General features: G+C 41.2%; 1 long non-coding RNA gene across 1 annotated transcript; it reads right to left on the bottom strand.

Moving 5' to 3' along the window:
• Positions 1 to 10,403: 10,403 nt before the first annotated feature.
• LOC148120615 (uncharacterized) lies at positions 10,404 to 14,263 on the bottom strand. Its single transcript, XR_015739058.1, has 2 exons — positions 13,844 to 14,263; positions 10,404 to 12,066 (listed from the first exon to the last, which is right to left on the bottom strand). It is a non-coding gene; the product is annotated as an uncharacterized LOC148120615 (long non-coding RNA).
• Between the last annotated feature and the right edge of the window lie 1,152 nt (positions 14,264 to 15,415).

The following is a 15,415-nucleotide window of genomic DNA, read 5'->3' on the forward strand; positions in this document are numbered from 1 at the left end:
GCTAGTTGAATCAAGTGTGTACTAGAAACTATAAAAAAGATACCTTTTGAAATGCAAATCTTAGAAAGTCTAAAGAAAAAACTCACATGATTCAGAAAAGGCACTGTTACTGTGTTCTGATGCAGCCAAACGTTTAGGTTGCACTTTTCAGACCAGTTTATTTTGAGGTATTTCGCCATAATGTTACATGCCGGAATGACGCAGGCGAGAACAAAATGTTAAACATTGTGTGGTTGGACACAAAACCAGCATCACAGAGCTTAAGACGTAAATCCTCCTGATAAATGTCAGTTCTGTCAAGAGGAAAGACTAACAAGACTCTGAAGAGTGTGGCTCCCATCCGAGAGTTCGGTTGCTGAACCAAATGATAGAAATACTTGACTGAAAAACAACTCATTTAGCACCGTCAGTGGCTCTAAATTTGCACGTTTCTTATTTTATACATATCATCTGCTCAGTTTGCCTTAAATTTACTGCATAAGTAGTATGACCTCATTTCATGGAGATGAAGAAAACCTCCGATTCATTCAGAAGCAATAATTACGGGCTGCAAGATAGCATGTGATGCTGTTCACATAAAAATTGTTATTTGAGTGTTCGGTGCGGGGTTTGATACATAAACCAGATTTAGCATTGGTTCCAAGGGAAACAAAATTTCCGTGAGAATACTAGGAATGTTGAGGCCCATGCGTTTCACAGGAAGTTTCCTTTTTATATAATATCAAGATCATGGGCCTGCTGAATTGCTAAGCAATGATGAAAATTTCTCTATTTTAGAAAGAAAATAACCCCTGAGGATGATGGTGTTATTATCCTTCATACCTGACATTTGAGAATGGGTCCAGCATAAAGCTATACAATTAGTCCTGGACAAAATGAAGCCACTGGATACTAATCGAGAGACCAAGCTTAGGGGTTTATTATTATCATATTGCTTCTTATCTGCCTTTGACTCTTTCAATCTTTCATCCATATATATAAGCGCATGTGTGTGTACATATATGTATATATAGTATATATGTATATATTATATTACACATTAGCATCCCTTTATCACTGATTGTCTTTGAAAAGACATTTGTAAACATAGTGCCTCCAACTGCAGCCAGAGACTGACCTGCTTCCCTATTTGGGAGACAGCATTTCCTCCTGGAGTAAAGAGCAGGTGACCCTTACTATCCAGAACAAGGATAATGTTGCCCTCTGAGCAAAGAAAGGGCTCGCCTGGCCTGTCTACATCATTTATGAGTTTTGATCTGGACATTTCTTTCATGCAATCCTGCTGCACATATGGGCATCTGCTTGTACTACGTAGCTCCAATTGGACCCAAGGGTAAGGAAAACTGACACAGCCAGGCGGACAGCCACACTGCTTGCTGTGCCCGCCGTAATGAAGTTCTTTGTCTCCGGCAGAGGATGGTCCTCTACTTTGCTGCTGCCCTTAGATCTCATTAGTTAGCAGTGGAGTGTAACCTCAGCCTCTCACAGTCTTTGCCCTCTCTCATGGAGCATGATACTGGACATCAAAAATCCTGTCTATTTAACCAATTCTTTTCACCATGCTACTCAACCTGCTTCCTGTTTCACCAGCAAACACAGATATCCCTCGGCTTCTCTGGTATTGTCAATGAAAAAGAAAATCTTCCCTTTTCATGCAGAGCACAACTCCTTTTCTTCCTAAAGTGTCTAGTGAGCTGGTTTCCACTTGGGCATAACAGACTTTTCAAGTTTCCCCGTTTCTCCAAAGGCATTGCAACAGAAGGCTTTGGACATCAGTGTGATTAATAGGATGGAATCTGGAGCCTGCGACTGCAGTGGAAACAGACCTGTACCTCAGCTCACATCACTGCTTGGACCCCTGCAGTGGCTGCACAGGCAGGTCCTCATAGTCACAGGCTCCTGTCACTCCACGCATCTCACCTTATTTATTCCCTTCCCTTCCACTCTGGGCCTCTTTTAAGTCTCCTAAAGCAAGCAAGGGTCTATGCATCTAGCACTTCTTTATTACTTCTTTTATTTAATTAACATTTTCATTTATTTTCCATACTCTTTTATTTCACATACCAACCACAGTTTCCCCTCCCTGTCCTGCTCCCATTTGGTCCACCCACCCCGACTTCCATCCACTTTCCTCCCCATCCACCCCTCCTTCATCTCCATTCAGAAAGAGGCAGGCCTCCCATGGGCTTGAACAAAGCATGGCACATCAAATTGAGGCAGGACCAAGTTCCCCCTACCTCACCAAAGCTGGGTGAGACAATCCAGCATCTGGTTCCTGAAAGCCAGCAGAGTACCAGGTATGAGTTTGGCTCTCACTGCTTGGAGCCTTACAAACAGAACAAGCTACACAACTTGTCACATGCACACAGAGGGCCTACATCAGTCCCATGCAGGCTCCCTAGCTGGTCCAGAGTCCATGAGTTCCCATGTAGCACTTCTTAAAGTATAGACTCTTCAAGGCTGGGGAGATGGATAACCATTCCTCTCCATTCATTCAGTAGTATGAGAAGAACCTACAGGCTGTTTGCAAGGCTGTGGAATGTATCAGACTCCAATTACCCAGAGTGGCAATGTCAGTCCAGCAGATAGGCATGTTGGCTCTGTTTCCTTTCCTCACTTTCTCATCCCTGTCTTCCAACTGCTGGGGTCACGGCACACATAAACCACCCACAAAACAAGCACTTGTCTCAGATATTTCCTGACCAATTGCAAGCCAGTCTGAAGGTGACAGAGAGACTAAAGTGTCTGTAATCCAGAGAGATTTAGATCTCTGATAAGATCTGCTATCTCCTACCTTAGAGATTTTGGACAAATTATTTAACCTCTCTGAGATATTGCTTCTTTATTTAAGGTCAGAAAGACAATATTTTGCAGGTTAGTGTGGATGACATTGATGGTGATACAAAGCCTTCAGTCCTCAGTAGGGGATCATTGACAACACCAGTCCTCAACAAACAGCAGGAATCTCTGTTATCACAGGCAAAAGTGGTATCAGTGGGACCCTAGAAACTAGAGCTATAAAAATGGGGATTCTCTGAATTCACTGGCTGCCCAGGGACTGACTGTTAGGCTACAGAATTAGCCATAATTTAGACACAAAGCTATAAATTATTTATAAATTACTGTTCGTTGAAATTGTTGCATCAAAAACTCACTTCTGAGTTCTCTAAATGTCCTTGTGCATATGTTGAGACAGAACATATTCAACGCACCAAGGCTTTTATTTAAACTGATTCCTTCTACTTTTGGGACTTTTCTCTGTCTCATCAGCTAGTAATTGTGTATTTGAGGCCTTTGGGAAGGGATGATACAACAAAAATGTAAAAACGTTCTTCTTTTCTTTCTTTTGAAAAAAATATTTAATTCTTGTTAGATTGCTTTTTAGGAGAAATTGCTTTAAAAGATTTAATTCTTGTTAGATTGCTTTTTAGGAGAAATTGCTTTCCTTAAGGAATTTGGAGTGGGGGAGTAAGGATTGAGAAGGCATGTGTGATGCAGTCATATGGGAATAGTGGAGACGAGTTTCAGAGATGAGCGGCCATGTCTATGTCTCATGTGTTGCTGGGAGCTGTGCGGGAATGAGTCAGGCTCCACTAACTGCTTGATCCACTAATAGTTTCATCCCAGTTGGGGACCATAGTTGTTCTTCCTAATATCATTTTTTTCCAAATGTGTCTTTAATTTATTTCACTCAAAGCAGAATGTTTTCCATCAAGAAAATAAATGTAAAATAATGGTAAATTAACAAAGAAATTAGCGTTTACAGCTTCCTAATATTTTTTTGGAAACTTACCTTCAACATCCAATTAGTTTTCCAAATGAACCCCTGAAATTGTGCTGTAAATAGCCAATTATTTTGCATGGAAAAATTCCTATAAAGCATTCCAAGTCTCCTAGAAGACTTAGTGAATGGTGAGCTTTCATGTAGAAGTGGGAGAGAACAACACCTTTGGAAGGACTGCAAGACAGATTTTTACTCTCAGGCCAGTTAACGGTGCTTCCAAACCTGTGAGACAAGCAATGGAGATCAATGTCTGAGCATATCCCAGTGTTCATGCTGTTCAGAGTCTGTGGACTGGGAATCCAGAAGATCTTCAAACATATTCTCCTACAAAACCTGATGTGGAATCCCTAGAACATCCTTACATTAAACACTAGAGGCTTAGATAAACTCTGGGAACATCTCAATTAAAATAGACCTGCTCGTGACTGTAAATGGTGTCTGTCTGTGGCTGATTAGTGAGATCCCTTGACTCAGGGTTTATGAGATTGCCACGCTCACCAAACAATAAAAATTGGGACGTTCAGCCAGATGCTACTGTTAGAAAAATGATCCCTCACAATTGCAGGTATGACCAATGTCCTCTAACTAAAAGGATGACCTTGCACCAGGGAAGACATGGGGCATTATATATGAAAGGAAACTATACTTCTGAACAAATGAAAAGTGTCGTCTCTCTATCACGGTTGCTTGAACCCCAGTGCTGGAAAAATCTCACAATATGGTATGCTTCAGCTTCCTCATTGGTGGTGAGTGTATTGGTAATCTAATACCAAGCAATGAATTAAACAAGAAGCAATGGACTGCAATTTGTGTGGTTTAGGATCACTGTTCTGCTTAGGTAGTTGTGTCTGACTCAAAATCGTTCATGGATGCAGTCACACCTCCAGGCTGGGTCCTTTGCCACATATGCCAGGGCTACCTCATAACATACAACCTTGCTTCCTCAAGAGTAAATGATTAAAGGAATAAGAAAACCAAACCCAGATGGAAACAACAGTATTCTTGATGTGCCTGTGTTATCTGTGCACGTATGTTATGTGTGCCACATGTGTGCCTAGTGACTGTAGGGTTCAGAAGAGGGTGTCATATTCTCTGGAAATGGAATTAGAGATGTTTGTAAGCTGCCATATATGTGCAGGGAAGCGAACCCAGGTCTTCAGCAAGACCAGCAAGTACTGTTAACTTCTGAACCATCTCCCTGGCCCCAACCCACAGTAATTTAATGATGCAGTCTTAGAAAAGATATACTCTGACTTGCTCTGTACTTTGTTCTCTGGGTGTGAATCATACAAATCTCACTCCTATACAATGAGTGTGAACTGGGCAAGGATATGAATGCCAAATATTGAAGATCATCATGGATAAGCTGGTGAAAGGATCATCTTTGGGGCTGGAAAGATTACTCAGTGGTTAAGATCACTTGCTATCCTTCGAGGTGATTCAAGTTCAGTTTGTATCACCTACATCAGAAAGTGTAACCATTTGTAAACTAGTTCCTGGGAATCCAATGTCCTCTTCTGGCTTCCCCAGGCATTTGGACACATACTGCCTACACACACACACACACACACACACACACACACATACACACACACAGGTAAGTAAGTACGTATATAATAAATAAATAGAAAAACTCTTTAAAAGAAAGAAAAAGAACCTGTGCCTACCCTGGCAGTGATGGTCACTTACATTTATTCCTCAAAAATGTATTTTTCCCTGTGAAGTTTTTCAGGATTCTCCATAATTATATTATTTTTTGCCTGTTTCATTCCAAATAGGGTCTGTCCTACATATTTTTGCCTTATATGAATCTCCACCCATTTCTTTTTCAGAAGCAACCTGAATTTCAAGACAAAGATAAATTCTCTGAGAGGTGTACCTTTTCATTTCTTTCATTATTTAGAAATTCTCCTGATCTATGCCCAGTCCACTCTATCCTACCTCAGGAAAAAAAAGGCAAGTAAGAGAGGGAAAGAAATGTAATCTTCAAGCACCTTCTCTTTGTTATGTACCTAGTTTCTTGTTGTTGACATTGGTCCTCAGCGTGGGCTGGCACTGGGCAGCATCACTCTAATCTCTGATTGTCATAATTAGCATCGGGTGACAACTTGACACCCCTGGGAAGGGGAAGTCTCAGGGGATTGTCTCCCTAGGCTTTGGGCAAGTCTGTGGACATTTTCTTAACTGTTAATTAGTACAGCAGGGCCCAGCCCTTTGTGGGTAGTGCCATCGCTGGGAAGATGAACCTGTGCTCTATACTAAGGATAGCTGAATGTGAGCCTGGAAGCAGCTTCCCTATGATCTCTGCTTAAAATCCCCACCTCCCACTGCCTTAGTGTTCCTTGAGGTACTGTGACTTATAAATCAAACACTGCTACCCCCGAAAAAAGATATTGACTTTGGTCTGTAATTTATCACAGCAACAAAAGCCAAAGTAGGGTACGATTTTTGCTTGGGTGTTACCATTTTTGGTGTCTGTTCTTTATCTGAGTTTCCCCTTTCTCCTAAGGATATCCTTTCTGTTGGATTGAGGACTGATATCACTCTGGTATGACCTCATTTTAATTAATTGTTTCTGAAATGTTCTTATTTGTTAAATAAGGTCACATTCTGAGTTACTGTAGGTTAAAATTTCAATCCTGGGGGAGGCACAATGTGTCTCCTAATAGTCTTCTTTGAGATTATAGGCTGTGTCTCATACACCTCCATTTTCTCTAATTCATAGCTATCGTCACCACTGCTACATAGACATTGCATAAATTATGCCATTGTCCCAAATATTTTTACTTCATTCCTAGGTTCTCTCAGATTCAAACAAGCAATTCTCAATTTCTAAAATACAGCTGCCTTATCATCTGACACATGCAACTTAAAAGAAGGAATTGTTTGTTTTGACTTATGATTTGGGAGGGTTCAGTCCCTCTTTGCTTAGCCTCATGTATTTGGGAAGAGCATTGTGGAAGTGGGGGTCTGGAGTAAGGTTATTCTTTGATTCTTGGCATATGAAAAATACATAAAAGATGAGATATATTTCTGTCAGGATTTCTCCTTTCCCTTTAGATTGATTGGGTCTCCAGCTCAAGGACTGAAACCACCCATATTTAGAGTGGATCTTTCTCTCTCAGTTGATGTTCTCCATAGTGATCATCAGACACATATCCAGAGGTGTGCTTTACCAGTCTCCTACAGACTCTAAATTCAGTCATGCTGACAATGAAGATTAATGCAAGATCTATGTTTCAAAGATTCAAAAGTATATTAAAGCAACTACTTTTAAAAGGCAGTAGCCATTGAAATTTAGCAAAAAAAAATGCATAATGGTCCAGTCAATATTTTCACCTGGACCCTTGTAACAGACTTCAATTTAATTTCCCAGTTTCTAGTTTTCCAATGACTCAATTTCTCATGGTATCTAACAACCAAATTATTTTTCTTATTGTCTTGAGACATCCTTTAATTTTTGTAGGTCAGGTTGACCTGAAAACACTGATCTTCTTGCCTCAGCCCTCTGAGTGTTGGGGTTACAGGCATGTGCCACCATGTTCAGTTTACAGTTAGCTCCTATGCTAGAAACCACAGCATTCTGTTCCACAATGCCAGAATGCCAGAGCTTTTTCAAGAGCTCACGTTCTTTCAAGGCAGCCAAGGTGCTACAACTGTCTTATGAGATAAAGTCAGTTGTAGAACTTCCTGTGCATCCAAATGGTTTGTGCTCAGGGATCATGGAGCTCCGCAGACATGCTTTCTATTGCAAGGCCTCCCTTAACACAAATATGTCCTTTCTCTCAGGATGTCTACTCTGAAACCATCTTTGCTATGCCATTCATGACAGGGAACCTCACACTCATCTGTACTTCTTCTTTTATTCATTTATTTTTTGTGAAATGCATTTGTTTAGGGAACAGAATTCAGTGATTGATATTCTTTGAAAGCTTCTTCCTTACTCAGCAGTCACCATTCTAGCTCATGTCTGTACAATCTTCAAAGTAAGAAGATAGTCACCTCTAAATTTGTCTGCCTTCTTACAACTTTCTTCCTTGCTAAATCTACTAGACACAAAGATCCAGAGAAATGCTTCCACATAAGCTCTGACGAATGCCTCATACCTTAGCCAAGCACCTGGTTCTCACTGGCATTTCTGTATTGTTTCAAATCTCATCAAAGATACGTGGCAGATGACGGTAGTGACTTTTCTATCAGGTTTGGCTTCTCCTAGGAGACTGTTGACAGTACCAGAGAATTAGGTACAGAGAGAGCCCATGACAAATGCAGGACAAGAGTTCTTGTATAAATATCTCAGTCTTCTAACTTTCCATGAGGACAATCAAAAGGGATCCCTAGAGGATTAAGTGTATGAAAATACAATGCCAAACCATATTGTAGTCTGAATCAAACCAAATTATTATTATTTTTTGTTTCTTATTGTTTTTATTAAGCTATATGTTTTTTCCTGCTCCCCTCCTTTCCTCTACCCGTCCCTTCTACCATTTCCTGATGTGGAAAGTCCTTCTGTATATGTGTTGCTTTTATTGGTTGATGAGTAAAGTTATTTGAGCCAATGGCTTAGCAGACTAAAACCAGGCATGAAATCTGAGCAGAGATATAGAGAGAAAGTAGACAGAGTCAGGAAGACACTATAGCTGTCAAAGGAGAAAGACACCAGTTGCCAGCCAGAACCTTACCAGTAGCCTACAGCCTCATGGCAATACACAGAATAAAAGAAATAGGTTACTTTAAGGTGTAAGAGTTAGCCATAAATATGCTTAAGCTATTGGCAAAACAGTGTTGTAATTAATATAGTTTCTGTGTAATTATTTGGGTTTGAGCAGTCAGAAAACAGTCTCTGCCCATACTTTCCCATTGTCCCCATGCTTCAAATTTACTCAGGAGATCATGATTTTTTTTCCATTTCTTATGTAGATTAGATCTATATATGTTTCTCTCAGGGACCTCTGTGTAGCCTAGGTTCTCTGGGATTGCTAAGTGGCAGCTGGTTTTCTTTGTTTTATGACTAAAAGTCACTAATGAGTAAGTATATATAATATTTGTCTTTCTGGGACTGGATTCCCTCACTCAATATGATGTTTTCTAGATTCATTCATTTGCCCTCAAATTTTAAAATGTTATTATTTTTTCTGCTGTGTAGTACTCAATAGTGTGAATGTACCATATATTTACCTATTCTTTGATCGAAGGGCATTTAGGTTATTTACAGGTTCTGAATATGACAAATAATGCTGCTATGAACATATTTGAGCACATGTCCCTGTGGTATGACTGAGAATACTTTGGAGATATATATATATATATATATATATATATATATATATATATATATATATATATATATACACACACACACACACAAGTGGTATTGCTGGATCTTGAAGTAGATTGTTTTCTAATTTTCTGAGAAATCACCATACTGATTTCCAAAGCAGTTGTACCAATTTGTACTCCCACTAGCAATGGAGGAGTATTCCCTTTATCCTACATCCTCTACAGCATAAGCTGTCAGTGTTTTTGATCTTAGCCTTTCTTACAGGTATAAAATGGAATCTCAGAGTTGTTTTGATTTGCTTTTTCTGATGGCTAAGGATGTCAAGCATTTCCTTAAGTGTCTTTCAGTCATTTTAGATTCATCTGTTAAAATTTCTCTGTTTAGATCTGTACCCCATTTGTTTATTGGATTATTTGTTCTTTCGATGTCAAGTTTCTTGAGTTCTTTATATATTTTAGAGATTAGCCATCTCTCCGATGTGGGATTGGTGATCGTTTTCCATTCTGTAGGCTGCCTTTTTGTCTTGTTGACCATGTTCTTTGCTTTACAGAAACTTCTCAGTTTCAGGAGGTCCCATTTTTTAATTGTTTCTCTCAGTGCTTGTGCTACTGAGGTTATATTTAGGTCTCCTGTGCCAATGTGTTCAAGTGTTCTTCTCACTTTCTCTTCTATGAGGTTCAGTGTGATTGGTATTATGTTGAGGTCTTTGATCCATTTCCACTTGAGTTTTGTGCATGGCAATAGATATGAACTTATTTTCATTTTTCTATATGCTAATATCCAGTTATACCAGCACCATTTGTTGAATGCTTTCCTTTTTTTTCATTTCATATCTTTGCTTCTTTGTCAAAAATCAGGTGTTTGTAGGTATGTGGATTAATGTTCTGGTCTTTGATTTGCTTCCATTGGTCCTTTTGTTTGTTTTTATGCCAATGCCAGGCTGTTTTCAGTATCGTAGCTCTGTAGTAGAGTTTGAAGTCAGAGATTATGATGCCTCCAGAAGTTCTTTTATTGTACAAGATTGTTTTGGCTATCCTGATTCTTTTTCTTTTCCATTTGAAGTTGAATATTGTTCTTTTGAGGTCTGTGTAGAATTTTGCTGGGATTTTGATGGGCATTGCATTGAATCTGAAGATTGCTTTTTGTAAGATTGCCATTTTTACTATGTCAAGTCTACATACCCAAGAACATGGGAGATCTTTCCGTTTCCTGGTGTCTCCTTCAATTTCTTTCTTCAAAGATTTACTCTGATATCCAAACCATAAAAAGACATAACTAAGAAAGAGAATTGTCCCGCGCTACCGTCTCGCCAGCAAGAACCACGCGGTACACATAGGATACTTCTGCAGTAAAGCTTTAATGCCCCTTGGGAGAGCGGGCATCAGCCAACATGGCGGAGACCCAGATAAGATGGAACCCATCCCTTATATAGGAAACAGACCCTGCTTTGGACGTGTCACTCTTGGATAGGTCCATTGTTCCCAGTCCCAGGTGATGCCTCGGGAGTAGGCGGGGACTCAGTGGGAAATTACCGAGCACATGTGCGTTCACCTGGTGGTGAAGCCGGATGTCAGCGCCATCTTGATAATGGAGAATGTGGCTGCGGCCTTCTACATCTCCCCCTAATTTTACTTCTTTGCAGAAAGGCAACTCCCTAGGAAGGTAAAGATAGAGGTCGCATTTCCCAAAATGAAAACATAAAAAATGGGCTTACACGGAATCTGTCCCTAGGCTCATGACACCTGGAACCTATCCAGCCTGCCCTCTGCCAATTTTCTGGGAAAGGGAATATACGGCAGGAAACCCTTAAGCAAAGCGACTTATCTCTCAGAGAGGGCCATTCTCTGTGCGATGCTCTTTAGCTCGACAACCTTCAGGGCTAGCTAAGCCAAGCACTCCACCCTGTGCAATGGACCACAGTCCTAGGGGTGCAGGAGCTGGTTGGCTTAAACCTTACTGCTTTAACATAGATAGCCACATATCAGTAGAGGCCCCTGTTCCAGGGCAGCCAGCGCTTGTGCAATAACCACTTTGTCCCTACGATTTTGGGATTTGAGTCAGCAGACCATCCAGAGGAGAAACATTAATCCATAGCATAGGACTGTTCCAAAACATTTCCATCCCCACCCATTCTTTGAAGTAGGGGAAGAAAGATACGACCCAGGACTGTAATCCTATGGCCAAGCTTATAAATCATCTCTAGGACGGTAGGGGGAGGGGGCCCAGAGTCATATTGGTTGTAAAAAGTCAAGGAAACACCGCCATCCTATGGCTGACTGGTAACAGCTTCGGGAAAGCTGAGAGTGTCCTCCATCGGTGCTCTGTCATCCATCTGCAAAATGGCAGGAGGAACAGCAGCCAGGTCCTCAGGCGAATCCGTGTGTTGTGGATCACTCTTCACTGTTCGGGTCAATCGCTCTGGCAGCCAGAATGGGCTTTCTTGATCCTGTGGGAAGACACAAACAGCTCCCCTGGATCTCAATAAGATGGGATCCGGGCCTTTCCATTCATTAGAAAGCACATCTTTCCACTTAACCAAATCTTTGGGCCGTTGCGGATCCGAACAATGTCGTGTTGCAGCATTTTGGCCATTATCATCCAAATTTTAAAAATTTATAATGAACAGAGCCATGGCGATGGCCATTCTTGGCATCGGGGGCAGTTCCTTTATTATTCCCCCCTTTTTGTTTAAATAGATATTTATCCAATTTTTAATTTAAATAACCATGGCATTTTGTAATCTATCTTGAAGATACCCATAGTGTTTAGCAGAAATAACTGACAGGATAAGGGAAACTGATAGCAAGCAATAGTACAGCAACAATAACATTGCAATGTACAGCAACAACAGCATAGCAATAACTGACAGACCAAGGGCAGGAGCTGGACCATCCCTCAGGAACCCGCCAGCTCTGTAGCAATTAGGTCAGACAGCTCCCTAGCAGAGGCTTTGTCCTCAGGCCTCTGGACAGATGAATCCATAGCATGAATAGTAGCATTTCTAGAAAAAAAACATAAACAAACTCTTCTCCCAAAATAACATTTAAGAGTATTAAAAAACTCAGTGTAAAAATTTAGCACAGTCAGTACTGGAAGTAGGCTGGTCTTGAACTTAGAGACCTATAGGTCTCTGTTCTAAAGAGCAATCTTGTTTGGCTGTGTCATTATAGTAGGCCTTAGAATTAAACCATTTTAAATTTGGCATAGATGAGATTATTGTTTCAAAAATATGAGAAAACCGTTTTCCTGTTTCCAGCCTGGAGTCCTAAGATGACGTGGCCATTGGGGAACCCATATGGGGATCTCTGTTTTTTACGGCATGGGCCGTGTTGCCCCAGTGGCGCCTAGGAAAAACCCAGGCCCTGTTTGTTGATATTAGATTTAAGATTTATTGGCTCCCGTATTTCTTGCTGGTATGGTGGCCTTGGGTTCCAGAGCCCGCCCGCCATCCAAGGGCTGTGTGCGGCCCTGGGCCTGCTCGCTGCGCGGATCCCCGTGTCCCGGGCCAGGAAGTGGTGGCTCCACCCCCAGGCGCCCCTGCCTTTCCCGCGGGGCTAGTCTAGTTCTCTGAGGCTGTGTTGGTGGCGGAGTGTGGCGGGAGCCGACACTCAGACCAAGGCTGCACAGGCCGGCAATAACTCAAAGTCCGCGCCAGAGCCTGCGGCTCAAGGGGCCAATGGGAGAGGCGGCGACCAGGGCCGCTTTCCTACTAGCCAACTCTCAACACCTGTGCCACAGCAAAAGCGACTGTAAACTCTCATAGATCCAGCCAACGACTCAATCACCCCAAAATCCAAGGGCCCTTCGCATCCATCTCCCTGCGGATCCTGAAACACCAGACAAGCCAAGCATATACATAGCAATCTTTTAGGAGGATTTGAGTTCTTAAAATGCTAAGCAGTTCTTAAAAACTTATGTCACATTATGTAGATGTAATACGGTATTGCCTGTTTACTGCATTTAAACCTTAATTGCGCTTTTATTATGATAAATACGACCAGCCCTGCCTGAAGTTAGCATCGTTTAGCATAGCCAAATGGAATCAGAGCCATTTTACCCTCAGAGACCAGCACAGTTTTAGGTACATTGTAAGCCTTCTGGCCCGGCTGCCTGTGGCACCGCTGTGACATCCTCCAGGCCAGGCACCAACCGAGCCTGCGCAATTGAGCCGGCGCAACGTGCTCCCCATCATAGCCACAGAGCAAAGCTCCGCTCCAGCCGCCCTCCAGCCCCAGCTGCACCCATTCCGAGCCCAAACCGGTGCATGGAGCAAAGCTGAATTCAGAGAAGCAGGCTTGAAAGGACCTCATTTAAACTTTTAGGGAATTTGGGCGTCGTTTAGTCTCTTTGGCTGCTTCCTGCTGTTATTGGGCCGTTGCATTCTTAGGGGTATACACTATAACATTTCAGGAGGTCTCGGTGATTCAAACCATATAAATCCCAAGTATACCCTTAGGCTCTCCTTTTCTGTGGAGACGAAAACAGAACCTCTTTTCCAAAACATCATATCCTTAGCAGTTTCTAAGTTTAAATATCTTTCTCCTATCCAGTACACAAAAGATAACACATATAACATAACATAAAGCTTTTGACCTTGTAAATCAGCCTTCTCCCCCATTTTTACTTTTTTAAAATCACTGGGAGGTCCTTTTTAACTTATTTTCTTTTCTGTCTCCCCCATTCTTTACCGGAGGGTCATTTTTTAACTTATCTGGGTGCGCGCACAACCTCCCACTGCTGCTCAGTTTCTGATATGTTCTCTGTATTTTAGAACGTACCTCTCTGAGCACGCATTCCTGCAGTTCTGAATCCTCCTTGTGTCCAAGGGGTCTCCGGTGGTGCAAAGTTCTTCTTTTTCCCGGGTTTCGGCACCAGATGTCCCGCGCTACCGTCTCGCCAGCAAGAACCACGCGGTACACATAGGATACTTCTGCAGTAAAGCTTTAATGCCCCTTGGGAGAGCGGGCATCAGCCAACATGGCGGAGACCCAGATAAGATGGAACCCATCCCTTATATAGGAAACAGACCCTGCTTTGGACGTGTCACTCTTGGATAGGTCCATTGTTCCCAGTCCCAGGTGATGCCTCGGGAGTAGGCGGGGACTCAGTGGGAAATTACCGAGCACATGTGCGTTCACCTGGCGGTGAAGCCGGATGTCAGCGCCATCTTGATAATGGAGAATGTGGCTGCGGCCTTCTACAGAGAATTACATACTAGACTCACTAATGAACATTGATGCAAAAATACTCAGTAAAATATTGGCAAATTGAATATAAGAACACATCAAAAAAATCATACACCATGATTAAGTAGGCTTTATCCAAAAGATGCAGGGATGGTTCAACATATGAAAATCTATCAGTGCAATCCACTATATAAACAAACAGAAAAAAAAAGAAGAAAAACACATGATCATGTCATTAGATGCTGAAAAAGTAGAGAAGGAGTCTTAAAAGAAATCTCACACTAGCTCAGAATTGAATATAATAGAGGGTTATTTATTTAAGGATAGATTCACAGATCACAATCTTATGCTGAAACAGGAACAGCAACCAAATCCAGCAGCTGGAAAAGAGGCTGGAGGTGTGTTTTACATGGGCATAAATAGCATAAAAGACCACGCCCAAGGTGTAGCTTAAAGGCTACTGATGGTAGGAATTCCTACAGCAAAAAAGCATTTGACAAAATACAACATTCCTTCATGATGAAGATCTTGGAGAGAGCAGGGATACAAAAAACATACCTAAACATAATAAAGGCAATAAACATTAAGCCAGCAGCCAACATAAAACTAAATGGAGAGAAACTCAAAGCAATCTCACTGAAATCAGGAACAAGACAAGGTTGACCTCTCTCTCCATTGCTATTCAATATAGTACTTGAGGTTCTAGCTAGAGCAATAATACAACAAAAGGAGATCAAGGGGGTTCAAATCAAAAAAAGAAGTCAAACCCTATTTTCTGATGATATGATAGTTTGCAAAAGTGACCCCAAAAATTTGACCAAGAAACTCCTGCAGCTCATTAACACATTCAGCAATGTAGCAGGATACAAGATTAACATACAAACACAAAAATCAGTGGCCCTCTTTTATACAGATGATAAATGGCCTAATATCACCCTTCACAATAGCCACAAACAACATAAAATATCTAACTAAACAAATGGACCTGTATGACAAAATATTAATATACTTAAGTATTTATTTTATGTATTTTTAAATGATTAACAGTTTAAAAGAAAATATTACTGAAATTATTTCCATGAAATTCTTTGAAGTAAAGTTATAATTAAATATGATTTGATTTAATTAAAGAATTTAAATTCAAAATTATAAAACTTTTAACAT

This window comes from Myodes glareolus, chromosome 10 (assembly GCF_982192425.1).
Source record: "Myodes glareolus chromosome 10, mMyoGla1.1, whole genome shotgun sequence".
Classification (NCBI taxonomy): Eukaryota; Metazoa; Chordata; class Mammalia; order Rodentia; family Cricetidae; genus Myodes; species Myodes glareolus.